The sequence below is a fragment of the Octodon degus genome, unplaced genomic scaffold (assembly GCF_000260255.1).
Source record: "Octodon degus isolate 3935 unplaced genomic scaffold, OctDeg1.0 scaffold00168, whole genome shotgun sequence".
In the NCBI taxonomy this organism is placed as follows: domain Eukaryota; kingdom Metazoa; phylum Chordata; class Mammalia; order Rodentia; family Octodontidae; genus Octodon; species Octodon degus.
In genome coordinates, this window is record NW_004524744.1 from 984,264 (window position 1) to 1,011,288 (window position 27,025).

The 27,025-nt window shown below is 43.1% G+C and overlaps 1 protein-coding gene and 1 pseudogene across 1 annotated transcript in view; both read left to right on the forward strand.

Moving 5' to 3' along the window:
* Positions 1-27,025, forward strand: part of Fras1 (Fraser extracellular matrix complex subunit 1) — a 471,233-nt gene that overhangs the window by 119,094 nt on the left and 325,114 nt on the right. The window lies entirely within an intron of this gene.
* LOC101579386 lies at positions 4,406-4,836 on the forward strand (annotated as a pseudogene).

Below are 27,025 nucleotides of genomic sequence, written 5' to 3' on the forward strand. Positions count from 1 at the left end.
ACTGACCTGTAATTTAACACCAACGATGAATCTGTTAGAAATGCAAATACTAGGTGGCATCTGAATGCCCTTCTCCCTGTTGGAATCTGCACTCCATGTGATTTGTGTTTGTAGTAGAGTCTGCGAATCTCTATTCTAGGCACTTTGTGAATTATGACACTTAATGAAGTACACATAGCTCTCCTGTGTTGTTTGGGGTTCACTGAAGAAACAGAACCAGTAGAAGTCATGAGCCTTATGAAGAGAAATTGCCCCCCTTGAACATGGGGCTGAGTGAGCAAGGTCCTGTCCACAGGACAGGCAGCCAGGAAGGGAAGCTGGTGAGATAGCCAGAAGCCAGGGCATGAAGCAGTTGTGCTTCCTGGGCAGACAGGAGGGGACTAGCAGAAGAGCAGTGGCTAGCTGTGGAGTCTCACTTCACCTTATGGGCTCCCTTGGTGAGGGTGGGCCCAGAAGGATGATGTCTCTGGCTTCAGGTCACCGAGTTAGGACCTTTAATCAGATCTGCAAAATCCACCATGGTAGCACTTAGATTAGTGCTTGATTGGATACCTGGGTCTCTATATACTATAGATGGCTCTGCTGTCCCCTCCATCCTCAGAGTTTAGCCCAGTCAAGCTGATATTTAAAAAAAAATCTTCATTTTCTTGGCAAACACAGGTTATATAATTGATCTTGCTTCAGAGAGCTGATGGATGGTGCCCTGGCTTTCATTCAATCCCAGGACTATCTACTATGCTGCTTCTAGAAGCCCTTTCCCTTTCTTAGAATGTGTAACAAGGTCTGCACTCATAGCGTTAACACTGCATGCCCTCTGGTCCATAGTAGATTCAGGAGTCTTGCTTAATCTGGTAGAGGAGCCTGTGGTGGCGCTGTGTCCAGGAGAGCCATCCAGGAGAGCGCAGGCCCAGTGAAGTACGGGTTGAGGACTGAAGTGCTTTGCAGAACATAAATGTTTTCTTAGCTTGAGTTTTGTTGAAGTAGACTTGATTTATCAAAATTATTGCCTTGAAAAATCTAGATGGTGTGTATTGGTGCTAGGGTTTTAGATTGGGAGTTGTTAGTCTTTAAGTCAAATTGCACATGGTATTTCAATGCCTTTATTCATGTTTCCTGTGGCGCCCCCCTCCCCCCATTTTGGAGGTCTTTTTGCATCTCAGGTGTAAGCATTTGAGGAGGCTTGTGAATTTTTTTTTAATGTAATAAAGTTACTTGCTTTTCTTGACTGTTAGAAAAAGAAATATTCTCAAAACAACCAGAAGCTTTAAATTGCTGAGTGGTTGATTGTCATGCAGCTTTAAATTTGACATTGTTTGAGCTAGCATGCAAAAATATCTGTACTTGATACAGGTGAGGGTGAGCAAATTCTTTGCACCATGGACTGCCAGATAGGTACAGTTTGCCCACTTCATGGATATGGTCATCCCTTGGCTGTGATTCTTGTGTACTTTATGGTTTCCATGTTTTCATTTTTAGACTCCCTTGTTCAGTCCACTGATCTACAATGCACTCAAGGCTTGACATGGCATTCTGTCCTCCAAATGTTTTGGTGGTTTCTTTTTTCTTCTTTACTTGTTCTTTTAAAAGCTTATTGGTCCTTGTTACTTTCTTGCCTCCAAAAAAGATTTAACCCTGCAGTTGAGTATTGCATAGCACTTCAAAAGGACTCCAGAGGGTTGACTGTCATGTGACACCCAGGGGAAAGGTGCTGTGTATGAGATGTGTAGCTCTGGTATATCAGAAAGCTAGCCTTTTCAAATGAATTGGTTGGGAAATTGGGAAAGTATAGCTGTACTTCTAGAAGATTCATATTTATATTTGATTTTACCTTTCTCCAAAACAGCTTGATGGACGATCAATTTTATTTTAGAGAGATGAGAAACAGCTGTTAAACAGACTGCTTAAAAAATTAAGATCTTGCTTGTGCCTTTTTTTCTCTCCTAAAATCATGAAAACTTGATAGGTGCCTGGGCCAGAGATACTAAATGGTGATCAGTTATCAGGGATATCTATTATAAATGATGGGTGAAAACTCCCCTCATCAGTTTTCTGTGTGGAGGGGAGAGGAGATCTGGAGGGCACGTCCTGGCTGTCACCTTCCCTTCTTGGTGTGTGGAGGTGCAAACAGAGAAGCAGAGATACTTGTGTAGTTTTCACTTTCCCTGTTCCTGGGTTCACATATATTTGATGGCATTTTTACTGAGGTACTCTATTTATTGTAAAACCTGTCATTTGTGAACTATGTGGAAGTCTATATTAATTGAGAGCCAGTGCACTAAGTTTGAAATGCATAGGCTTATTAGCATTTGCCAGGTTGGGACCTGCTTGTGCCCTTTGTACAAATGTAGTTATTTAAGACACAATTATTTCTAGTTTCCATCCAAAATTTGTCAGCCAGACCATAGTAGCAATATGCAAAGTGACCCAGATCACTGCACAAATTGCATTGCAGCCCTGTTCTTCAGTGATTTCCCCATAGATAATATCAAAATTGTATTGTGACTAATTACTTTTCTACGGCGAACCAAATATAGAAAAAGCAAGACCGAGTGGGATGGCTGCTTCCCAGGGGGTAGAGACTCTGTACATCCTGCTGTTACTTTTCTCTTTTTCCCCCTCCTTTTCATTCTGTCACCGCACTATGCAAACTTTGTCTAAAATCCTGTAGAATTTTTGGTTGTATATTTTATGCCAACTCATATTATTGTAATATATGTACTTAGCATCTCTCCAAATCCATGAGGTTAAAATCTGGTCTGATTTGTTTTAGTCTCTTCCAAAACCTTCAGTAAATATTTTTTGAGTGAATGAGCACAGAAACAAAAATGTTGCTGTGTTTAGGGAGAAGCTCATCAGTTTTCTGTGTGGAGGGGAGAGGAGATCTGGAGGGCACGTCCTGGCTGTCACCTTCCCTTCTTGGTGTGTGGAGGTGCAAACAGAGAAGCAGAGATACTTGTGTAGTTTTCACTTTCCCTATACTGGAAAAACGAGCCCTTGTACCTGTGTGGTGCTTCAGGAGGGACACACATGGAGGATGAGAGGGAAAGGGCCCCAACCCTGTGGTTCTGATCACCAGGGCAGCCAGAAGGGTGGCACAACCCTCATCTCTCCCCCTTTCCAATTGTAAGGACCATGATTCTTGGACCTCATTTGCAAAAGTGAGGAGAGACAACAGGCAGAAAACTAAGCTAGCTGACTCTTAATCTTAGTAGAAAGAATTACTCAATCCAAGTTTGTCCCCCGGTTTGCAGCCCCAGATGTTCTGCCTTGTGCCTGGCATTTCCAAAGGAGAATTTAGAGTGCTGAGTGCATCACACTACAGCTAAAGCTTAAAGGCAACATCAGCATTAGATTTTTTTCTTTTTTTTTGCCTCTGTTTCTGTAGGTCAGATTTAATAGAGAGGTGCTACTTGCCCTACAATTAAACAAGATTTTAAGAACCTGGTACTAGAGTTTAGATTTGCTGAGGCTATGGAACATGTGATCAGTGAGAAGTAGAATTTATCTGACTGCAGTCTTGGTCACCACTATTGATCTCTCAGCTGAGGGAAGAGTAGCTTTTTCTCTAAGTGTAATAGTAGTATGCATTTACACAAATTTCATTTCGTCCTCTACCAAGAAAAGACAGGTGTATTATCCAGGGTTGCACCAGAGAAATAGAACAGTAGGAGATTCAGTGTACACATACACACACACACACACACACACACACACACACACACACACACACACATATCCCTGGTGGGGGACATTAACAAATTGGACCACAGGACCCTGCAGTCTACAGTTATAATTTCTTCTAACTTGGGGCAACTTCAGCTTCCTTCTTAAGGCTTTTCAGCTGGTTAGATCAGATCCACCCAAATTATTAAGGAGTTTACTTTCATGTAAAACCTGCTGATTGTGGGTTTCATTGTGGGTATACATTCACACAGTACCTTCACAGAAACACCTAGGTTACTATTTGTTTGAACAGCTGGTTCGTAGCCTAGCCAAACTATCACATAAAACCGACCATCAGTGGATAAAGAAGGTGGTCGGGTCAGGAGACGCGAAGGTGGTCAGTAGCTGACTTCTCAGACCTCGTGGGTTTTGTCCAGTCTGTGGCTCGCTGCTCCCTGAAAAGGGAGGGAAGCCTTGATGTCAAGAGGGAGGCACCGCAGCAGTCTGAGCCACAGTCACTAGGACTCCTCTCCAACTTGTGTGCTGAGGAGACTCAGGCGTTGGCCTCCGCTCCTAGATTGAACTCAGCAGATCCACCCATGAAAACTTGTGCATTGAGACAAAGGAAAGGATCTGTCAAAAAGCAACACATATTATCTTGGGTTTGGCAGCACGGAAGAAGACAAGTAGTGGAAATACTGCAGTCTGAAATGCAGATGGAAAGCTGACAAAGAAGCTGAAGATGGGTGGTGGAGAGAGATACAACATTCCAGACCCTCAAACCAGAAATGTTACTAAGAGCCCACAACAGCTTAATAGACAGAAAACCAAGCATCGGAATTCCCAGATGAAGATTGTTCATGAGAAAAAAGAAAGAGGACATGCCTGTAACTCCTCAGCAGCCACAAGACAGGCCATATGGAATGGGGAGAAGAACAAGAATTTTCTAAACAATCCAAATTTGAACTCTAGTTTAGCAAGTCCCAGCTTGCTTTTTAAGTCCTGAGGTATTCAGACTATGCTGGAGCCAGATTTAGTGAGCCACCATCACCAAGTGCTCTTCCTAAGCCACCGAGCCACTGGGCTTCTGCTTTCTTTAATCCTTCAGATAAGGAAATAATGACCTTTCAACATAAAGCCTTACTTAAAAAGTACAGGTATAAAGACACTTAAGTTTAGTTATGTTTACAAATAGTGGTTTACTGGTCCAAAAGAAAGTTCTTAGAGAATCTTTGTGTAAAGCTGAGGATAGAAAGCTGTGGTCAGGCCTCATCTCATTTGTGTTGTGCACTGTGATGGAGTAAGATCAGTGCAACTTAAAACAATGAAATGTGCTTGACAGTGTTCTCAGGTAACTTTAAAGTGAAATCACTCCGTTTAGATTTGAGAAGTCTGCTTTTATATTTAAGACTCATGGGTCAGATTTACTTCTAGTGATTCAGATTATAAGCATCTAAGCTGACACAAGTTTGAAAACCAGGCAGACAGCTCAAAGTTTAATTGTCTTAATAATCAAGCCAGTAACAGGTCAACACCCTAATGAGCTGCCAAAAGAAAATGTATATTTTTCTTTTCTTTTCTTTTCTCTTCTCTTCTCTTCTTTTCTTTTCTCTTCTTTTCTTTTCTTTCTTTCTTTCTTTTGCAGAACTGGGGATTGAACTCAGGTCCTTGTGCTTACCAGGCAAGCGCTTATTCTACTGAGCTATCTCCCTGGCCCCCAATAGTGTTTGACTGTTTTCTTTCTTTCTTTCTTTCTTTCTTTCTTTCTTTCTTTCTTTCTTTCTTTCTTTCTTTCTTTCTTTCTTTCTTTTTTTTTTTTTTTTTCAGAACCAGGGATTGAACTCAGGCCCTTGCGCTTGCCAGGGAAGCCCTTATTCCACTGAGCCATCTTCCCAGCCTATATTTTTCTTAATAACTGCATTTTATTAAATTATACAGTGGTAAATGTGTAAAGGGAACTTGGGGCTTATTACAGTGAGGTACAATAAATACCCTGGTGGCCCTTAAAAAAAGAAAAAAATAGGCATCTGGCAACAGATGTACCAAAACTTTTTCAGTAGTTTTCAAAGTACATCTTCTTTGTAGCACAGCTCTGCAGAAGCCATTCTGACAGTCACCTGGCCTCATCCTTGCAAAGCTTAAAGCGGAAATGACATAATGTTAAAAATTAAGTACCTAGAGGAAAAGAGCCCTGTAAATACATGTAATAAGCTTGTAGCATATGTAAAGTTTTCTTGGCTTTTATCCTACAAAAAATATTTCAATATAAATTTGCTGAATATAAGACCATGAAGCTAGCTGACTCTTAATCTTAGTAGAAAGAATTACTCAATCCAAGTTTGTCCCACAGTTTGCAGCCCCAGATGTCCCTCCTTCTGCCTGGCATTTCTGAAGGAGAGTTCAGAGTGCTGAACGCATCACACTTAAAGCTAAAGCTGAAAGGTAACATAATATGGCCTAATTTTAGAGGTCCACCATTGTTTTTAAAGTTTGCTCTTGTGCTCAAAAAACCCAAAAAACAAAACTGACAATCACAGAAGGTTTTTGTACATTGAGCTTCTAGCATACATTTGGATTCTGTGTCATCTGCACTACACCAGTGATACCATGGTCACTCGTTTCAGTCCTGGCATAGACATTTGACATTACTCTGTCTCCTGTCCTCATGTTAGAAGTGGCCTTAAAAAGCAGCAGTATTGATGGACAGTCATAAAGTACCCTCATAGGCGAAATAGCTCCCAGTACGTGCCCTACAGATGTGGTTTTATTTCTTGCTATTAGCCAATTCATTCTAGGTGACAAACCCTTGTAGCACAGCTGCTGAATTGCAGGTGCAGCACGAGGCTGCATAATGGGCTCCCCATGGTACAGGATGCTGTGGTGCTTGCCTTCGAAAGCCCACCTATTGTTCCAGCCCACTTAGCTGTAAGCCTTGCTTATCGTGACTTTTCTGATTGTTTGCATGATTGCATCACAACTTGCTAAAATTGTACAACTGCGGACAATATTTTCACTGAACTTGGTTTTGACCCTTTAAAACTAAAGGATGAAAGGCTGCTACTTGCTCACATGGTCACTGCATCCATCTTGGTTTTCTTCAGTTCAGGTTGAACCCCCTCAGTTCTTCCCTTCAATATTCCTGTGACAGGCTCTCAATCATTGCTGTTGAAATTTTGTGAACCTTCTTGCATTATTCTTGGCGTATACGTGTTGGAAATATGTGCTCATTTCCCCAGTTTCCAAACATTATTTGCAGAGAAGGCCAAGGTTTGGCCTTTCTCGTCCTGAGGTCATTTTTGCTGGCTCCCTCTGTAGTGCTGGTGGCCTCAGGTGCTGCCCTAGACCTTCTCTAGTGCAGGCGCCAAGCTGCACTAGAGCTCTGCGCTATTAGCTAGGGGGCTCAGTGGGCTTTCCCAGAGCTGTCCAGTGCACTCTCCCTCCAGTCTCCACCTTTCTGATGCATTCAGATGGCAAATGTCTGCTTTATTTTCCCATTTGAATGCATAAAAGATCTCAGACTTCAGAGATTCAAAAGAAGACTTTTCTTTCCATACCCTCTTTCTAATCAATTTGTTTCTCTTATAGAATGTTTGGCTTAAGCCTATTATCTCACCAATATTTATAGTTCTTCCCTTGATAGTGAATGGTCAGCCATATCCCAGGTTTATACCTTTCCGAAGTTCTTCTCTTTAACTCCATTGCATCAACCTTAACCCAGGAATCCATCACCTTCTAATCTGACCAATTAGCCTTCTACCCTGACTTTGCTGTTTCTCCTTTTTCCTGGCTACATCCCTTCCTGACCACAGAAAATCCCAGCTCACTACAGTGGACTCAGGCCACATCCTTTCTGTTTGGCTCTCTTGAAAAATTCCTGGAGTGGTGAGTTGGAAGTGCACTTTCCCATGGTCTGCCACTTTCTGCCTCCTTCTCAGACTGTGGCTTGTTTTTCTCATGCTAGGGCTCACCGTGTCCAGCCCCTTGGACTTCATCTTGCAGGAGTCGAGCTTGTTACTAGCCTGAGCTTTTGCATTGTTTGGTCTTTCTCCCTGGAATATTTTCATCAGAAACCTCACAGTTCTGGTTTCTTCTTTTTCTTCCAGTCTCAACCCTTACAGCATGTATAAGGGTCCAGTCTCCCAGTTCCCCTCTCCGTCCTTCCACTGCCTGCTGGTTTTTCTTTATTTAGTTGTTTGGCTATTTACTATTTATCATCATTTACTAGTATGTTCTCCTATAAAGGTAAGATCTGTAGCCCTTCTTTCTTTCCCCCTCTCCATTCCTTCCTTCTTGTAGCACAAGATAATGCCAAATGCACAAGTAGTTGCTTAATAAATGCTTAGGAAATGCATAGCTGGACAGTTATTGTTTTACTGTGCATTTGGTTGACCAGAGCTTGCACTTCTCTCTGAGAGGAGGCCGTGAGAGCACACAGGGAGAAGGCAGCTCCGTAGGCTGGGAACCCTAAATGGCCGTCATCTCGAGCTTGGACTTCTCAGCGCCCAGAACTGTGAGAAATCAACTTCTGTTGTTGAAGCCACTTGGTCTAAAGTCTATTATTAAGGCCACCTGATCAGATTAAGACAAAGGTGTCCACTGGGGCTGTCAGGTTGCTTTTGCAGATCTTAACATGTTTCTGGGTCTTATCTGCCATCTGTAATTAGGACAGAATTCCTAATTGTGCTAATGTTTTCCCTTATTAGTCCTTATCTAGCAATTGTCTGCCTTATCATGTTGCTTTTTAGATCTTCTGTGAATCTGGCATTTTACTACTCAGGAGGATTTAGTGTTATCTGATGAATTAGAAAATTCAGAAATACATTAAAGTATCTTTAGGATAACTTTAAATTACATTGAAAGAAGACTGTTCCTTTTTTCAGGTCCTAGGGATCGGTTTGTGTTGTTTTCATTTAGAAAAAAAAAAAGGCTTATTTATTCTCATTCTTACTAGTTTTTAATCAGAAGGTCACTTCCTTATTTATGACAAGATCATCGCATTGACTGTAGCATCTCTACCATGTGGAACAGTAAACAACATCTGTTCTGAAATATAATTATCAACTCAAAAACTTTGAATGAATGATGAGAATTTATTATACCAATACCAACTTTGTCTTTAGTATAAAACCTTGTTTAAAGTCTTTAGAAAGATTAATTAAATCATATATTTTAGAGTAACTGGTGTTTTTAAAGTGTGCTTTTTCTTTTCATCTTTTTTTTTTTTTTTTCTTGCTGATTAAACCTAGAGGTAAAGTTTAAAGATTACTTTTTTTTGCTCCTGAACTGGTTTCTTTAATTTTCTTGATCTTGATGGTGTTTTGGAGCATGTATCCCGCAGTATTACTGGTAGCGATTGTGTATTACATTCACTCCTGTGGTTAATGTATTCTCATTTTCCTGGAAATGTTGAAAGAGAAGAAGAATGCATGTGAAAAATTTAGAAGAATGGCATCTTTATAATTTAGGGGATTTGGAAAACTCAAACATTAGTTTTTAGGAGTAGATGAAAATGCAAATCTGGAGATTCCTTAAATATTGTTTCTATATAGACCTTTTCAAATGAATGTTGAGAACAGTCAAAAATCAGTTACAATAAAGAGAGGTCTGAAAATAAAGGATTGGGTGGAGGAGGACAAAGGACAGAACTGTGGGTCAGATCCCAGAGATAATATGTACTTAACACTTCAAATAACGTTGTCTCCAACTTAGCAAAAATTTCTCTTATCCTTTTGCTTCTAGATGCAACTCATTGTCATTAGCTTGATAACTTTACTTTTCACCTAACTATGGTTTTTGTTTTGGGTTTTTTTTGTCTATTCTCATCCTGTCTTTTCTACAAAATTAGCCTCGGCTTTGAAGTCCGCCTGCCTAGGTTCATAGTCCTGTTTCTTCTTTAATATTGCCAGTAGGTCACTGAATTTCTTTATCCTTAATGAAGGGAAGATGGATCTATAAAGTGGGGCAAATAATTTGAAGAGTTGCTGTCTCAGTTACTCTTCTCTCATGGCTGGGACAAATACCTGACACTCAAAATGAAGGTAGGAAAGGTTTTAGTTACTGGGGGTTTCTGTCCATACTCAGCTGGCTCCAAGGCAGAGCGGCATGTGGCGGGCGAGGGCAGCAGTTCATAGTGGTGAAAGGCAGCAAAACATCAAAAGGAGGAGGAGGAGGAGCAGCAGCAATGGCTACAGAGAGCAAGCCTGTCTCCCTTAAGTTGCATTCAGGCCATCCGCCCCAAGCTGGGAGTAGCACTCACACCTGTAATCCCAGCAGTTGTCAGACCCATAATCCCAGCCTTGGATCATGAATGAATCACAAACTGTACAACTGTGCCTCAGTGACTGCATAAGGCTTTTTGGTGGGGGGAGGGCAAATACACACAAACCGTAACACGTGTTATGGACATCAGTTGAGTTCATGTGTGTAGCGGACTGGCGTACAGGGAGACCTCAGAATCGCTGATTGTGTGCTATCACCATCCTCATCCTTATCATCTTGGTTTCTCTGAGGGAGCCTAGCATAACATGGCCTTATTAATTGGATGATTCTTTTCAGGTGATGCTTAGAAGGCAATCAATTTGTTGGATAGAAAACAAAGCTTGTTAGGGATATATGAAGACTATTGTCCAAGAAAGAAGAAAAGGAGAGAGTGAAGAAAATGGAAAGCCAAGAGTGAGGCGTGGACTGAATGTGAAGCTCATGGGGCAGGGCTGTGGAAGCCTCCAGATGCTGAAAGTCCCCTGGGGACTCCCATGCACCTCACAGTGCCTGATTGTCACCTCCAGGAAGGCTTTCTCCACTTTGTCTCAGTGCCTTCTCAGACACTGTGGACTTAGCTTGGCTGGTGGGCAAATGCAGCCTGCAAGTGTGGGGGAGCTTGGGACCCCTGAAAGCCCTCCACTGGGGACCCCGGCCCTGTAGGTGAGGGCAGGGAGGAATTCTTTTACTGGTCTCACCAGCAAACAGACCGAATGGCCCATGATGCGTGTCCCTGTCCTCCCCTCCCCCACACTGGGTTTTGTTCTCTTTGCCTCACAACCCGGCAGCCCACCCCACTTCCATTCTCCTACATCCTCTCACTGTGTCAGTCCTTGGCCTTGGCTCAGGATCTGCTTTGGGAGGAACTAAGCAAAAATGAAAGAAAGAGCACAGGAACTTGAGAGGTCAGTGCTTGCTGCCAAGATACTTGAGAAACAATGCACTATCTTAAAACTGCTGAGGACAAAGAATCCTTTTGGTAGTAGTGGTCCTAGGGATTGAACCTAGCATCTTCACATCAAGCTGTATCCTCAGGCCTCCAACATCTTGTAATTCATTCTTAAAACTTTGGGTCTCACACTGGGTACAAACTTGTGATTCTCTTGCATCAGCCCCCAGAATGCTGGGATTACAGGCATGTACCACCCTACTCAATGCAATATCTTACCTGTATTTTGGGTCCCCAATTCCTTTCCATTTAGAAGTAGGTGTATTTGTTGATGGTTTCTGCAGTTCTTCTTGGGACTGTTCTTCAGAGTAATATGGTTTTACCAGTAGGGAGTCCCTGGCAAATGAAACATGAGTTCTATTATTCAGGGATTTTAGTTTTTAAGAACAATGGTTCTGGTGCTCTTCATGAAGAACCACTGTGGCTTTTGCACATAATTATTTTCCTGGAAACTGTCACCTCTGGGGGCTGCCCCTTGTCTTGATTCCCCTTCATGTGATAGTGAGGTTTCTTGGCTTGCAAGCTTCAGTCTGTTCTTATGAAAAAGAAATTAATTCTTTGGGGGAAGGATACTAGTGTAAGACATTTATCTACAGAGCATGAAAATAATTTAGGCAAATTAATAAGCAAACAAGTCAGTAAAAGGAGTGAAAAAAAGTAAAACCAATCAGTATTTTGAAACATATAGTACTTCTAAAATGTCAGTTTATCTATTTTGGCCTTAATTCCCATCCCCTCATACAACTGATCCATCAGAAGATCTGTAGCCCAGCTTGTTGTCCAGCCTTCCACCTGCTAGAAGATTATGCTGCCATTGATATGATTAAGACAAGAACTAGCCATTTAGATCAAGAATGGAGCCGCCTATAGCCAGGCAATGAGGCAGTGAAGACAGATGTTGTTTCCGTCATTTGCTCCCCACCCAGGGTGTTGACTGGCACCTAGCCCATTGTGAAGACTCGGTAGTGTCCATCTTGATGATGGTGACAGAAAAATAAGAGCCACAGAGAGCTGTGATGCCTTCAGCGTGTGCTTCTGTGGTACAGGCAAAGGAGACTCTCTGCATTGTTCACATGTGACTCCTGAGTATGAATGCAGGTAGCAGGAACCGTCATCACCCTAGCTGTGTGCCCGGTCCATGTGGAGGAACTGAATGAAGGTCTTACATACTGCAGCAGCAGTGTGAGTGGGACCCAGGACAACAGAGTGGGACTGTTGACAATAATTTTCTAGCCCTTGCCAGACTCTTTACTTTTAAAAAAATTTTATTATAATGAGAAACAAATATCAGTGAGACAGTTTCAAAACTGATTAATAGGACAGTTTCAATAATTATACATTGTACATTGTTATCTTCTTAGTGGTTATCTGTAGTACAAGATGCAGACAGGATATCCTGTCCAAACACTATTAGTACAAACCTTTCTTCTCACTGAATTAAGTGAAAGTAGCTGTATATCTTTCCTAACTGTTAGACCCTTATTTTTGCTGTGCTTGTCACTACTACATAAATAGATGTCAATTTAGCAAAAAATGAACAGCACTCCTCCTGAACATAGCAAGAGTTCAGCTACAAATAGTTCACTGTAAGCTTGCAGGAGACGTGACTATGTGCCTCGTGTCCTAACATGTGCAAGATACAGACCACTGATAGATGAGGCCACACCTTTGTCATGTGTTACTGCTGACGTGTTCCCCAGTACAGCACTGTTGGTTGTTCTGGGGGCAGGAGAGGTTGCAGTTGGTTCAGAGCAACGTGGACACGTACTCAGAGGCTGTCTTTCAGTGTCTCGCCTGTGTTATTTTGAAGCAAGTAAAGGGATTGCTGCAGTGCTGATGTAATCAATCTCATCAGGAAAGTAACACATCCAAGTTTGTTCCAGCCCCTGCGTGACATTTTTTCCCCAGACAAGTAGCTGCCAAAGAAGTCAGTGAGGCATCAGTTTGATGAAACATCTTCTAGCAAATTGCCATTTCTAATTATTCAGTATATTTACCTCCACAGTTACATCTTTCATCACTCAAACTAGCTGTACTTCAAGGGGAGATGTCTCTTCTTGGAGAGAAAGTGATGAAAATGTTGTAACTTGAAGTTTCCAGCATGCCTTGAATTTATCTTTGTCATGTTTGTCCTCAAGTCAGGGAAGCCAAATGAAAATTGTTTTTTGGTTGTTCTCAACTGTTTTGCTTTGTGCCAGTCTTCTCTCACAAAATAATGAGTTCTCTGTGAGCATTTGAAACCTTTGTTCATCTTTTCCTGACCCAAGGTTTCTTTACTGTAGTACCTTGAGGACATGCTTCATGGCTTTCCTTATTTGCCTGCACGTCTGCCTCTCTGTCTTGAGGTTAGACTGTCTCATCCTTCTGTGGTGTTGGGGGGATATTGGTGCTTTTCACAAATCAAATTCTCAAGACCTGTTACTTTGAATAAATATTTATTGAGCAAGAATTAGAATATTATTTATTTTGTTAAGGATGGGCCCCCAAATTATGATGTTCTTAATGAATTAGTAGCTAAGTAGAGGAACAAAGAATTAAGTATCAACTGGAATCATACAATTTTTAAGAGTGAATGGGATTTTGGAGGAACTTGAGGACTTAGGCTAATCTGTTTTATGGATGGGGAATTTAATCCCCATGTGTTTTGGATAAGAAAACCATGGATCATACACCCTAATTTTTTGCTTTTTTGGCTAGAATTGAACAGCTGTGCTATGAAGGATCTATTGTCAATTCCCAGAGTCTTACAGGGTCCTGTGTCTATCTCTGTACATGTGATCTGCATGAATTTTAAAGTTAAGATTCAAATGGTTGGTCAGATAGCTCAGTGGACTAAAGCTCCTGCTTAGGCGGAACATTCCAGCCCAGGCCCTAGGGTGCGCTGAGATGGCCATTGAGACTGGGCAAGGTGGCCCACGCCTGTAATCCCAGTGCTTGGGAGGCTGCAAACAGGAGAATCATTATGAGTGATCTATGTAGTGAGACCCTGTAGACCCTGTACCAAACACAAAATAAATAAATAAAGATTCAAACCAATTGCTTCTAACAGATTTTGTATTGAAAGAGAAATCAAATTACCTTCATAATCCAATGTCTCCTCATTCACACTTACCACAAAGCTAGAATTGAAGTTGTCACTGATGGGAAACAAGGAAAATGTCAGAAATGCCAGAGGGTATTACTGAAGGCTGCTCAGGCTTCTCTTCTCTGACGATCCAGTGTGAATTGGGGGTGAGAAGGTGAAATGAAGGGATGTCCACTGTGAGGGCCTATCATGCTGTGCCCGTGCTGTGAGTTAGGTTTGGAATGTCCCCTTGAGGGCTTCCACATCTGGAAGGGGATGGGGTCATGGGAGAACTGCACTCACTAGTGGTCCATCCTCCAGTGACTTCAAAGCTGAGTGTGCTGTTGGCAGGTGAGCTCAGGCTGGAGGTGGGTCACAGAGGAGTGTGGCCTGGAAGGCTGTTTTCTTGTCCTCTCCTTGCCCCCTCGCTGTGTGCTTCCTGGGATGAGTGGGTTTCCTCCATAGGCGGCTCTGCCATTTTGGGTCTGCCTTGGAGACAATTAGCTGTAGACCGAAACTTCGGCAAACTGTGAGCCAAAATAAACCTTTCCTTCAAGTTGTGAGCAATAGGAAAATGACTAAAACACCATTCACCCTTAGGAATTCAATAAGTCTTTAAGCCATTGAGTCTCAAACAGTGGTGACACTGCCCTTCCTAATCACTGCCGAGACTTTTGGCAGTGTCTGGCAACATTTTGGATTGCCAGAACCAGGTGTTGCCACTGACACCTGAGAGAGGCTGTGGATGCCACATACAAAAGACCCCAAGCAGTCATTCAGCACACTCTCAGTGGTGTCACAATACAGAAACTGTGTAAACTAGGTTGTTCTATCCCAGTATTTATAGATGAGAAACCATAGAGTCAGTGTTACATGGTGAGTGAATGCGTTGGGCCTTTGAAGCTAGACTTTGTGACATTTAAAACTTTAGCCTCCTCAGCATTGTCACACTCGGGATGGAGCAGTGAAACACTATATGTGGGTTTGCATAAGCACCGGGCCTTGTTTTCCAAATCCACCTCTGTGATTGTGTTTTTCCTTTCTGTTTTTGGTCTAGTTTAGAGCATAGATCTTATATTTTATCCAGCAGGCAACCAAATTCCTCAGACCCAAACTTTTAGAAATTGTCCCCAGGAGGGCACTGGCAGGTAAACAGCACTGGTTTTACGCTGCCTATAGCTAGAATCCAATGATTTGGTTTATATCTCTTTCGCTGAGTTTTTTTTTTTAACCTCTTTACCATTGCATAGTCCCCTCTTTGTGCCTTGGGAAATGATAGGAAAGAAAGTTGTGAATGGGAGTGTTCCTGAAGTTACTAGGTGAGCTGAGGAATGGGAGACCACCCTTGCCTTTCATCAGGAACACATGATTTTCTGACTCTAGAGGGCCATTCTTTTAGATTAATAGACTTGTGTCATTTTGGGGGTATCAAAAATAAAATAGAACTATTTTATAATGATGATTTTGGGGAGGAATTACCAAAGTTCCTTAGCATCTGACTGTACTATATGGAAAGTAGGATAAGATCAGGGGATCGTCAGCAACTGAAAGACCTCATGGTGGATGAGGGAGTAACTCCAAGACTGCTAGCATCTGTATCCATATAGTCACATATAATCCTTTCATGGTACAAGGAACTTGGCAAACCTGGTTACATTAAGAAGTCTGAAACAGGAGCTCGAGTATCCTAGGGTAGCCTGATAGGACCAGTCATGTAATCACAGGGCCCTCAGCAAAGGAAAGCAGAGGGTGACAGTTCTACAGAATAGGAGGAGACACTATGATGGTAGAGTAGCAGAGGCCATAGCTGAGGAACACACGTGGCCATTAGAAGAGGAAAAGGTCAAGGAAAGGGATTCTCACCTCAGAGTCCTAAGGAAGAACTAGTCCAGCTGATAACTTGATTTTAGTCCAGACCAATTAATTTCAGGCCTTTGACTTCTAGAACTTAAAAAAAAAATGGTGTTTTGTGTCATTACATTTGTTGTAGTAGCCTTAGAAAACTAATATACTATGTATATTAGCCTTCCATTACTGTGACAAACTGCTGAGACAATCAGCTTATTTTTTAAAAAGGTTTATTTTGTTTCATAGCTTTGTAGGCTGCAGCCTATGATCACATTGTGCAGGTATGTGTGGTGCAGCAAACTGCTCATCATTTGACATCTAGGAAGCAAAGAGAGAGAGAGAGAGACAGGAAGGGACTGGGGCCAGCATGCCCTTCAGGAGCACAGTGACCAGTGACCAGAAAACCTCCTCAGAGTCTCTGCTGACTCCCAAAGATTCCATCATCCCTCAGTAGTACCTTGGTTGAAGCCCTTGACACATGGACCTTTGACTGATACCTGTATCAGTCAGTGATTACAAGAGAAACAGATTTAATGCAAGATATAAGAATTTACAAGATTGGCTTATAGTGGCACCCATAGAGATAGATGTGGAAGGTCCAGCTACACACCGGAGATCCAGCTGAAGCACCAGTAGTGTCCTGTGTGAGTCCCTGTCAGGAGGCCCAAGGGTCTGTGATGGAAGGCTTCAGGGGCAGCACTGCAGGCTGAATGGCCTGAACTGGAAGCAAGAGATGACATCCAGAACAAAGATGAAGACTGGAGCTCCTCAGAAGGAAGAGAGTCAGCCTTCCCTCCGCCTTTCCCTTTTGTACCATTCTGGAGACATCCTCCCCGGGGGGGTCTTCAACATCCCAGCTATGCTGAGTGGGTTTAGTTGGGCTTTTCTTACTAAGTTTGATGCAATTATTTAACTATCATGTTATCCAGACTATGCCACTATCCAGAGGGTATTTCAATGGTACTTTTATTATATTATTTCCTTTATGTATTAGTGCACATTGTATTTGTTGGAATACATTTTTGTGTGGCTATTCCCTCCCATTTCATCTTTTCTTTGTCAGGGTAACTTAATGAGTTTGAGCATTTTAGGGGGAATAGCTTCAAGGAATTGTCAAATTGCGACATTCAAGAGAATATAGAGGAGAGTTAGTCAAACCATAGTACTGGTGAGTTACCTGGGAGTAAAGTCTTAGTGTGCTGATTTTTAGTCTAATGGGAATAGGAAATTAATCAAACTTCTGCTTACGGCCCCTTGAATTTCCTGTTTCCTTTGTGAAAATTGTTTAACTCTGACAGTTCTATCATCTGAGATTTTGACAGCTTGGAAAATGTTGTTTGGTAGTGGTGAGGTCTAGTTATCCCGAGCTACCTCCATGTATGGCTCCGACTTTGGTAAGGAAAGGAAGGTCAGTAGGAAAAGCAGGTGCCAGTTGGAGTAAAGCTATTTTTAAAAGTCATACCAAGCATATAGTTATTACTAAAGGACTGCTATATGTATTACATGGGCTGCCGAAGCGAGCACTGCTCTATATATTATACTCTACTATTTTAAGCTTTCATTGAGATGAAAGGCCTGTTCTCCAAGCCTGACCGGTAAGCCTAGGGATCCAAGGAAGGAATGGGCTTGCTGTGCGGTCAGTTCTTCTCCCTATGCAGCAGAGCGTCTGAGCACAGAGAAGAGGACTTTGTGCCTGTTGTTCTTCCCAGTTGCTCAGGTTCGCACTCTGGCTGCTGACTGAACAAACCATGGGAGGCCATTTATTTAGTTGAAAAGAAGGCAGCTCTGAGGAGATGGAGGGGCCTCACACTCCACCAGTCACCTTCTCGTTGTGTTCACCACTACAAGGGCCATTATGGTGAGGAACAGAGGAGATACAGGGAGGCAGTGGGCAGCTCCAGGCTTTCTCCTTCCCTGCCAGCCATGTGCTACTTCCTGCCTTCCTTGAGGAAAGGAAACTAGATTTTGCCCTGCATATTCTGCCATTCATTTATGCTGAGGGAAGGAGGGGCAGTTGGTTTATGCCCTAAGCCTAAAAAGGTTTGGAGAGGGGCTGGTGAGATGGCTCAGTGGTCTAAAGCACCTACTTAGAATAAGCTTAGCAAAGCACAGGGACCATGGTTCAATCTCCCAGCACCACATGCCAGCCCGCCCCACCCCCTGGTGGGCTGAGCTGGCCACACACACACACACACACACACACACACACAAATAAAAAAATAAAAAAAAAATAAAAGATGAAATTTTAAAAAAAAAAATAAAAAGGTTTGGAGAAACCTCTTGTCTCTAAAGAAAAACATTCAAACCTTTGAAGTTCCATTTTTACCCCTGCTAGGACATTTGTAATTCCATTCACCTGATATTACACCTCTCAGATCAGAGTTCTGGGGAAGACACTCCTTGGAGCTTGTAAGAAAATATCTCAAGGTGACCTTAGGACTGTCCATGTGGGAAGGGAACTGCAGACTTGTGTGCACCAGGCCCATGAGAGCCCAGTCTCATTCGCTTTTCCCAAGTTTCCTTATGCTGTACCCAACTGCTCAGGTGATTCATGCAGTGTCTTTTTGATGTTGGTTTTCAGAAAATTCCTGCAGTTGTACACAGCCTTCTCAGAGTTGCCATTTTTTTCTTCTTTTTACTATTTATTCTTCTCATATGTCTTGGTCTTTTTCCTCACCATAGAGACACAGTTCCCGATGCTGGCAACTGAAGGGAGGAGCACCTACTTTGGCTCATGATTTCAGAGAGCTCAGTCCCTGCGTGATTGGCCTTATCCAAGGGAAAAATAGTGTGGTGGAAGGACGTGCCTCAGAGGAAAGCTGCTCACATCATGGTGGTCAGGAAGCAGAAAGGGAGAGGAGGAGAGGAGAGGAAGGGAGAGGGGCCAGGAGGGAAACACACCCTTCCAGGTCACCAGGTCACCCACCGCCCCACTGTGACCTGCTTCTTCTGATCGGACCGCACCTCCCACTCAGCTGCTGAGCTCATAGCCCTCCCTGTGATCCAGTCGTCCTGATGCCCCACCTCTGAGTACATGAGGTTTTTATCGTGTGTAGGGCATTGCAGGTGTAAACCACCACACTGTGGGCCTGCTGGGCACAAGTCTACTCAAGTTCCCCGTTGTGATACTGGTCCATCTTGTTTCTACCTATTCAATGCATGACTTCACTTTGCAGAAGGCTGACAGGAGTCTAGTAAGCACCATAATGTATTGCTTTTGCTTATTTTGAAAACTAAACTATAGAGACTGAAAAAGTATTAGACAAAGCATTTTTTTTTTTTTTTTTTTTGGCCCCCATCTGCTTTCTCTGTTCTGCCCTGGGGGGCTACATGTCTTGCCGTTGGCTTCCAGGTGGGTCTAACAGTGGGAGACACAGGGCAGCGATGGTGGCTGCAGGCTCTCACCTGTGAGTTGCACCCACTTGGTTGAGGCACAGCTCTTTTGCATTCTGGAAACCAATCTTTGCTATTCAGGCCTAGTGACAGAAGGGCTCCTGCTGTGTGCCTGGGCCTTTCTTTACCCTTCTCTACACTTGTCAGTAGTCTCTGCCTCACATTTTCCCGACAGCCTTTATTGTAGAGATCCCTCCTCTTTCGGGCGTAGGTTGATCTCTGGTATCCTTGAGACTTTTGTTAGCCAAGTGTAGGGGTACACACATATTATGGAAGGCTGAAGCAGGAGGGTCACAACTTTGAGCCTGGCCTGGGCCATTTAGCAACTTACAGAAATCCTGTCTCCAAAAGCGTTCCAGAGCTGGGGATATAGCTCAGGGCAAAGGCCTGGGATTTCATTTTGGGACTTCTTCCCGTAAAAACCACTTTCTCACCTGCTGTCATATATGTGTGTGACTCCTCTTTCCCCTGTATGTGCTCACAGCACCGCACCTCTTTTCCTAGTGTTCTTGGTTTATGTAACTCATAGTTATCAGTAATTTATACCTTAGGACTAAATTAACTCAGAAAGAACTATTAGAACTGGAGGGCATTTGAGAAATCATGTTATTCAATGAGATTTTCTAATTTAGAAGTGAAGATGAGGCCAGAGAAGATAGGTGTCTGACCAAAGTCCACTAGATGTGACCTCGTAGCTAATCCAGTGCTTTACGTCTATATAATGTGAAGGTGGAGGTATCCCATAAAATTGTCCCTCTTAAAATTGATAATTGTTCTTTTTGGACCAAAGGCTCAAAAAATGCTTGTGGGTTGACACTCACACCCTTGTGCTCTATTTAATGAAAAGGAAAAAGCCATTATTCAGAGCTAGCTCTGAGAGATGGACAGCCTCCGTCTTGCCACAGATCACCACTTGTCTGTGTGCAGGTCCATGAGGATCTTTTATAGTAAGGAAGAAAAAAAGAGAGAAAACAATGAGATAATAGACAGCTCCAATGCTTGCTTCATCCCTCTTAGGTATGGCATCCGGGCATGGCCCATCTGTCATGGAGAGCTGGTGAATTGTGACTCAGAACAGCTTTCCATGGCCAGAATCTGATGTCAGAAGGACATAAAAGATGGCAGCATGGGCCTCCCTACCACTCTGTTCTTTCTCTTCCAGTGCCCTATTCCTATGTGCAGGGCCTATTTTTTCTCTTCTTTTTCTTTTTCATTTCTTTTTAAAATAACTGTTTATCTTTAATAAATGAAACTTCTGCATTTATCAAGTATCTCTGTCCAGTTCTTTGAATGGGACGAGAGCCTGAAATGCTGGACACTGTGGGGTCTCATAGTGCTTCCAGGCTCCCTTTTTGCTCCTTCCTTTGTTGTGGAAAGAGAAGCCGACCCTCACATCCGGGGCCCAACGTCTGCCTATTTTGTCCCTTTGTTAGAGCCAAAGAAGAAGGAGTTATATAGTTCATGCCCTCAGCCTGAGGAAGTTTGGAGAAGCAACTTATCTTTAAAAGAAAAAGTTCTAACTTTTAAGATCCATTTTGCCTTGTCAATTACAATCCTACCTACTAAAATCGAAGCCATTAAGTGACAGCATCAAGTAGAAGGAATTATGCTTTTGCAGAAATGATGTTTTCTGAGGGGAGAAATTGTTTCAAAATGCTTTGCAATAAGTCAAGCATTTTCACTTTCTTTGAGTAGTTGAGAATTTCTTGAGAAATTAAAATAATCTTTAATTCAGTGCATTGAACATACAAAATGGAATAGATCCTTACAAAAAGAGGATTGTTCTCTGGAGAGGAGAGAAAATGTGTGAGGTTTTATTTATGTGTCTCTGGTACTGACTAATTAGCTCAAGTGTCATCCCAGTTTACCAACCCTGGTATTCTGATTTGTCTCAGTAGACATCTCTCTCCGGAGGTACAAAGTCAGTTAAATTCAGCACCCTCTCCTGTAAGCTTCGTGGTCTTCCTGGAGTTGGGCTTGGGAAGATGACCTCGATGTAGACTTCACTTTACAGCAGAACATAGTGGGGGGCGTCATGCAACTGGGTCCTCCCGCGTGGGCTGTGGCAGGGCAGCCTGTCACACTCTCTCCTTGGTTCCTCGTTTTTTTTCTGAACACTTAGACTGTAAAATTGCTCCTTGTCTTTGTTTTTACTTTCTGTGATTGACAGCAGCTGCTCTGGGAAGGGAGGCAGGGCCCGGTGGTTTGTGGACATCCATGTCCTGTGGGGTCTCTGCAGGCTGCTCCAAGAACATCCAGGGCCAAGTGTTGGATCCAGTCATGGCCGAGGCTGTGCTGGAAGGGAAGAGATATTGCCTGCCTGAGCTGGCGTGTAGTGTGAGGTCAGTAATGGGTGCATAGTGTACTAAATGCCAGTGATGGCACTGCAGGAGGAAGCCCAACTCCATGCTTTCCAGGAGCCCACATCATAGCAAATGTCGTTGAAGGGTGTGTCTTAGGGTGACAAGTCTGATGGGAAGAGAAGAGGGAAAATTTAAATCACAGAGCTTGGACTTGGAGCAGAAGTGAAAACAGTGGGAGTTCTGGTGTTTAATGTGGGCTGGAGACAGGTGGAGGGGGAGTCAGATGCCTGGTGTGCCAGTTGGGACTGGGGAGAAAGAGGATGTGAAAGATGTGATAGGAATTCAAACCTGCAGCCAGCTGCTGGGCTTCTTATCCTGCGGCCTGTGCATTTCAGTGGATCCTAGGACAGAATGTTAAAGGGTCGAAATCCCACTGGTTCTGTGTTTGTTACTGCAGCAATCACAGCAGTAGGATCAGGTTAAAACTGACCTTTCAAAATACCTGCTCTTAATCAAGAGGAGAATTTATTCTAGGTAAGTTGTCAAGGTGGCTGATTTAATTTACATTCTTTATTGCCGGGCCACATCCCATCTGAGCTGACCAGAACAGCTCTTGGCTGTGCCTCCTTTTGTTCTCCATGTCATAGTTCCCTGTGGCTTCACGCATTTTTCTGTGTGGGATTCACCTCAGCCTGGTAGCACCTCCCTCTGCTGTGGGTCGTCTTCCCCAGGCCTCGTGGTTTCAAAGACTGAATCCCAGCTTCAACACTTCCTCCAGTCTTTTCTGCTCCCTGTAAACTGGACCTTGGACTTAGTCTTGTCTTCTCCTTTCAAGTCGCATGTGCAGCCGTGTGTGCCTCCATTGTAGCACTCATCACCCTGTATGCATGCTGGCCTTGTGATGGGTTTTTCATGTACATGTCCCGTATGCTCCTACCACTCCTGGAGGCCTAGGTTTTGTTCACCGTGTGTGGAGCTGCAGTACCAAATGCAGTGCCTGGTGTGTAATACATAGACCTAGCATCATGAAGGAAGGTGTTCTGATGTGTAAGAAGCAGCAGTTATATTTCTGGGCTTTCTTGTCTTCCATGGACTCTGTCTGCTTTGTGTTATGGCTTTCTCTGTGCCAAGCTCTTCTTATGGCAAGGATATTTCTGTGCCTTGAGAACTTGGGGCCCTGAAAACAGTTCATGTGCCATTGTCCTGTCTTTGTCCATTGGAACAATGACGCAGTCATGGGAAATAGCTTTTCCTACTGTGGCAGCATCTGAGGCAGAGAAAAGAGAGGTCAACTACCTGTGTTCATGCAGTCATCTTGGGGCAGGATAACTGCAGATGTCCGAGCTGATGATGGAGATCCCTGCTTGCTAGCTGCGAAAGTTCTAGCATCTTCTTGGTGCACACACCTCTGGAGCACTGCAAGTTGCTTTTCTTCCAGACAGGCAGTGTAGAAGTCCACTGGCATCCCGTATCTTTGACCACCGAGGCTTCAAATACATGCAGCGCTTTGACTTCCCCAAGATAGAAGCAGAGTCCTCCTGTATTTACGTGGTGGCAGCCTCATGATCTCACAAAGGGCGAGATGGCAGATGTTGGCAGGGAAAGGTGGCTGTGGGCGGCCGGGCATTTCCAGTGAGAAGTGTCATCCTGACAGTAGTGACTTGACGACCTCATCAGTGTTTACAGAACGCAGAATGCGAATGATTACAGGAAGAGGCACAAAGGAAGTTTCTAGGGGGCCGGGCAGGAGCTCTGTGGAAACTGGGATGGTGGCTGTGCAGATGTCTGCCTGCGTGCGTGTGCTTGAGCCGTGTGTGAAGAACAGGACATCACGTGGGCTTGTGGATAAGGCCGTCCTTCAGCAGCCTGTGAAAAGGGACTCACTTGTGAAGGTTTATGAACCGTTGCTGACAAGCCGGGGAGCAGGTTGTTGATTCTGACGCTAGGTCAAAATATCTTGTGACTAAAATGCCACCTTCAAATCTGTGTGATCATCAGACTGCCAGGGTCTGGGGAAAGCCGAGCTGCGGCTCGTGTGTGCCTGAGCCCCTCCCAGCTTCCCACCCAGGCCTCTCGGCTGGGCCTTGCAGTGTGGGGTCGCTGGGGCAGCAGGCGCTTCACACCATCCCTGTGATTCTTGGTGCGCTTTGGACTCATATTGAAGCAAGGCTCCATGTTTAGTGCGGTCACCCCTCCACATCTACAAGATTGAAAGGTTTTTTGGTTTTATTGCACAAATACCAAACAGGTATGGACTGTGTGCTTGTCATTTTTCTCTAAATACAGTACAATAACTCTTTACATAGCATCAACATGCTATTTGGTATTGTATTAGGTATTATATTAAGGATGCTATTCTATTAGGTATTATAAATGATTTAGAGTAAACTATATAGAATGAGATGAGGAGGCTGTAAGCAAATACTATGCTATTTTATAGAAGGGACCTAAGCATTTACAAATTTCGGTCACCTGGAAGCAGTCCCCTTAGATACTGAGGGTTAATTATGTTTCTTTTAAAGTTATGGTAAAATATATACAGCAAAAAATTGCCATTTTAACCATATAATTTAATAGCATTGGTTACAATCACGAAAATTCAAGCTTATAACTACTTACAATTTTTTTTTCATCACCTCAAACAGGGGAAAGGGGAGATGGCTTGGTAGAATAAGTGCTTCTCTGGCAAGCTCAAGGGCCTTAGTTTAATCCCCAAAAAAAAAAAAAAAAAAAAAAAAAAAGACATCACCTCAAACAGAATCTGTGTAGCCATCAAACAGTAACTCCCTCCTTTTCACTCGGTGACCACATTGTGACCTCTGCTAAGCACTACTCTGTGTTCTGTTTGCATTTGTCTATTTTAGATATTTCATGTAGCTGAAGCCTACCGTGTCGGTCTCTAGTGTGTGGAGGAGCTCACTGAGAAGGATGTACTTGACATCTATGCATGAACTTTGTTCCTTTTAATGGCTGAATAATTTTCATATATATGCATACATGCACTGCATCCGTCTAATCACAATTCTAAATTGATTCCACATTTTTAGCTGTTGTGAATAATTTTACAATGAATATTGGCCAAGTAATATGTAAAATTTGAAAATTGTCACCTTCACAAGTTACATGTTCTTCCAGGCTGCACGGCAGCATTCCCATCTCTGTGCTGCCCTGGTGACCTCCCACCTCCCACCTCCCACCTCCCACCTCCCACCTCCCACCTCCCACCTCCGACCTCCCACCTCCCACCTCCCACCTCCCACACGGTGTGCTTTGAGCATCAGCTCCTCCCTTCTTGCAGACTTGGTGACAGCCTCTGTCTGCAACTGTGGACAGCACAGCACCTCAAAACTGAGGGGAGCTCACATCAGAAGAGCTTGAGAAGGAGCAAGACTGGTAAATCAAGGAATTGAATCTGAACTAAGACATTAAAATCTGTCGTAAGGGAACCAGGGAGTTGGACTGCGAGGATATTGAAACCTGGAAACAAGCCTGATTTTTTTTCCCCCTAAATATAGGGTTATGCAGGCCTGGTGACTTTTATTAGACCAGGTACCGTCGAGTCTTCCTGCAGATCTGTATCCTTACTTGCATGCCTTTCACTTTGTGTTTTATACATGAACAGAGTCAAAGGTATGATATCTTAATTTAGAATTTCTAACCCTGAGCACAGTCCATAATAGGTGCTTGAATTAGTTCAAATATAAATTTCACTTGCTCTGACAGAGCAAATAATAGTGGCTTATTGGCTAAAGTTGGGTTCCTTAAGAAACAGATTGGAATAGAAATTGGTGTGCAGGTGAGAATTTTATTGAATAGAAAACACTGAGCTTGAAAGGCACAAGGTTGAACAGAGGGAAAAGTTGCTTTAGGACACAGTTAAAACAGAGATCTCAGGTGAGCTCTTGGGACCTCTGAAATTGGTCCCACAGAGTTGGTTATGGAGATAGCAAGAGGACCAGGGCTTTGCATTTGCTGTGGACCAGTCAACTGGAGTGTAGAAGCCAGTTCTCTGCAGCTAAGGGTCACTTCCAGTCAACACTCCTGGTAGTTGGAAGAAGGAGGGCTCCAATCCTACAGGGAGAGGTCTGAGGGCCAGCTACTTCTATCTTGTTCATCTGCCGCCTTCCAGCAGTTATGACCAACATGGCTTAGCACATCTGCATTTCGTGGGGAAAAAGCAGAACATGAACATGTTTCTATTTTTCCAAGTGGTCTCTATTTGGAAAGGACCCAGAAGTCACACATATTCCTTTCATCAGCTTATTATTTGCTAAAACTAAGTTAGGGCAAAGGAGACTGAGGTGCCATTTCTGTATTGTCTGCCTCTGTAAAGCACAAATGAAGGACCAGTAACTTGTGGTTATTTTGGGTCTTTTCTCATGTCTTAATTCTCAAGATTTCTGGAATAAGCTCAAACGGTTTTTATAATTAGGATAATATTAAATGTATAATAGACATAATTGATTGCTAGACGAATGTGGCCTTTTTGAAAGTGAATATTTAACTGGTTTTTGTATCAAATTTGGAGACCACAGAGAAGAGTTTGATGGGTCATTGCCAAAAATGATTTCAGGTAATTATTTATTTAATTCACAAAATATTCATTGTACATTCCTTTTGGCCAGACAAAAGTTTTCTTCTGTGTTTGTTAAATTTTCATTGGTCCTCAGCTCTGTGGCATTCCCAGGTCATAAGACCTTTATGTGGAGTGCTTGTTCAGAACCATCCTTTTTTTGTGGGGAAGGGTCTACAGGGTGTTCAGGGTCTCACTACTAGATAGGATGTGTAGGATCCACCTGTTTGCAGCCTCCCAAGAGCTGGGATTACAGGTGCATGCCACCACACCCAGTCTCAATTGCCATCTCCACGTGCCCTGGGAGTGGGGCCAGAAAGGCCAGTCTGGGGATTGAACCCCTGGCCCCTGCATCTGCTTACAGGTGCTTTAATCCACTGACCTATTTAGCTGGCCCTTTATGTGTTTTTTTTTTCCTTTGAGAACCCTCCTGTATAATTCTTGAATGTCTGAGCACAGATAGCTTCAGTGGGGGCTGGGCTCATCATTTATGGTGGGTGCTGGATTCCACATGAAGCTGGGCCTGGATGTTGTGCATCTGCAGGAAAGTGGTCGCGCTGACATTGTGGCAGAGGCTGACTGCATGTGGCTTGCAGAGTCAGCAGAATCTCAGGCTAAAATCGTGCCCTTTTTTAAATCCTTTCCTCACCTGCACACTCACATTCTATGACTTGTTTTTAGCAAAAACACTGTCACAATCTCTTGATAATAAATCACTTTGCTTAATTTTCTGTTATCTTGAGGGTTAGGAATAATCTCAAGTCTGTATCTCTCTTGAATTCATCCACAAGTTGTAGTAAATTGTGCTGCACATATATCTTAAAAATGAACAATATTTTATTATAGGAATTTTCAAGTTGCTGTGAAATTGGAGAGAATGGCACAGTAAAGCTCATGTCTTACTAATCGTGTTTCATCTACTTTTTAAAAAATTGGTGATGCTGGCAATTGAACCTAAGTCCTTGGTGCCCCCA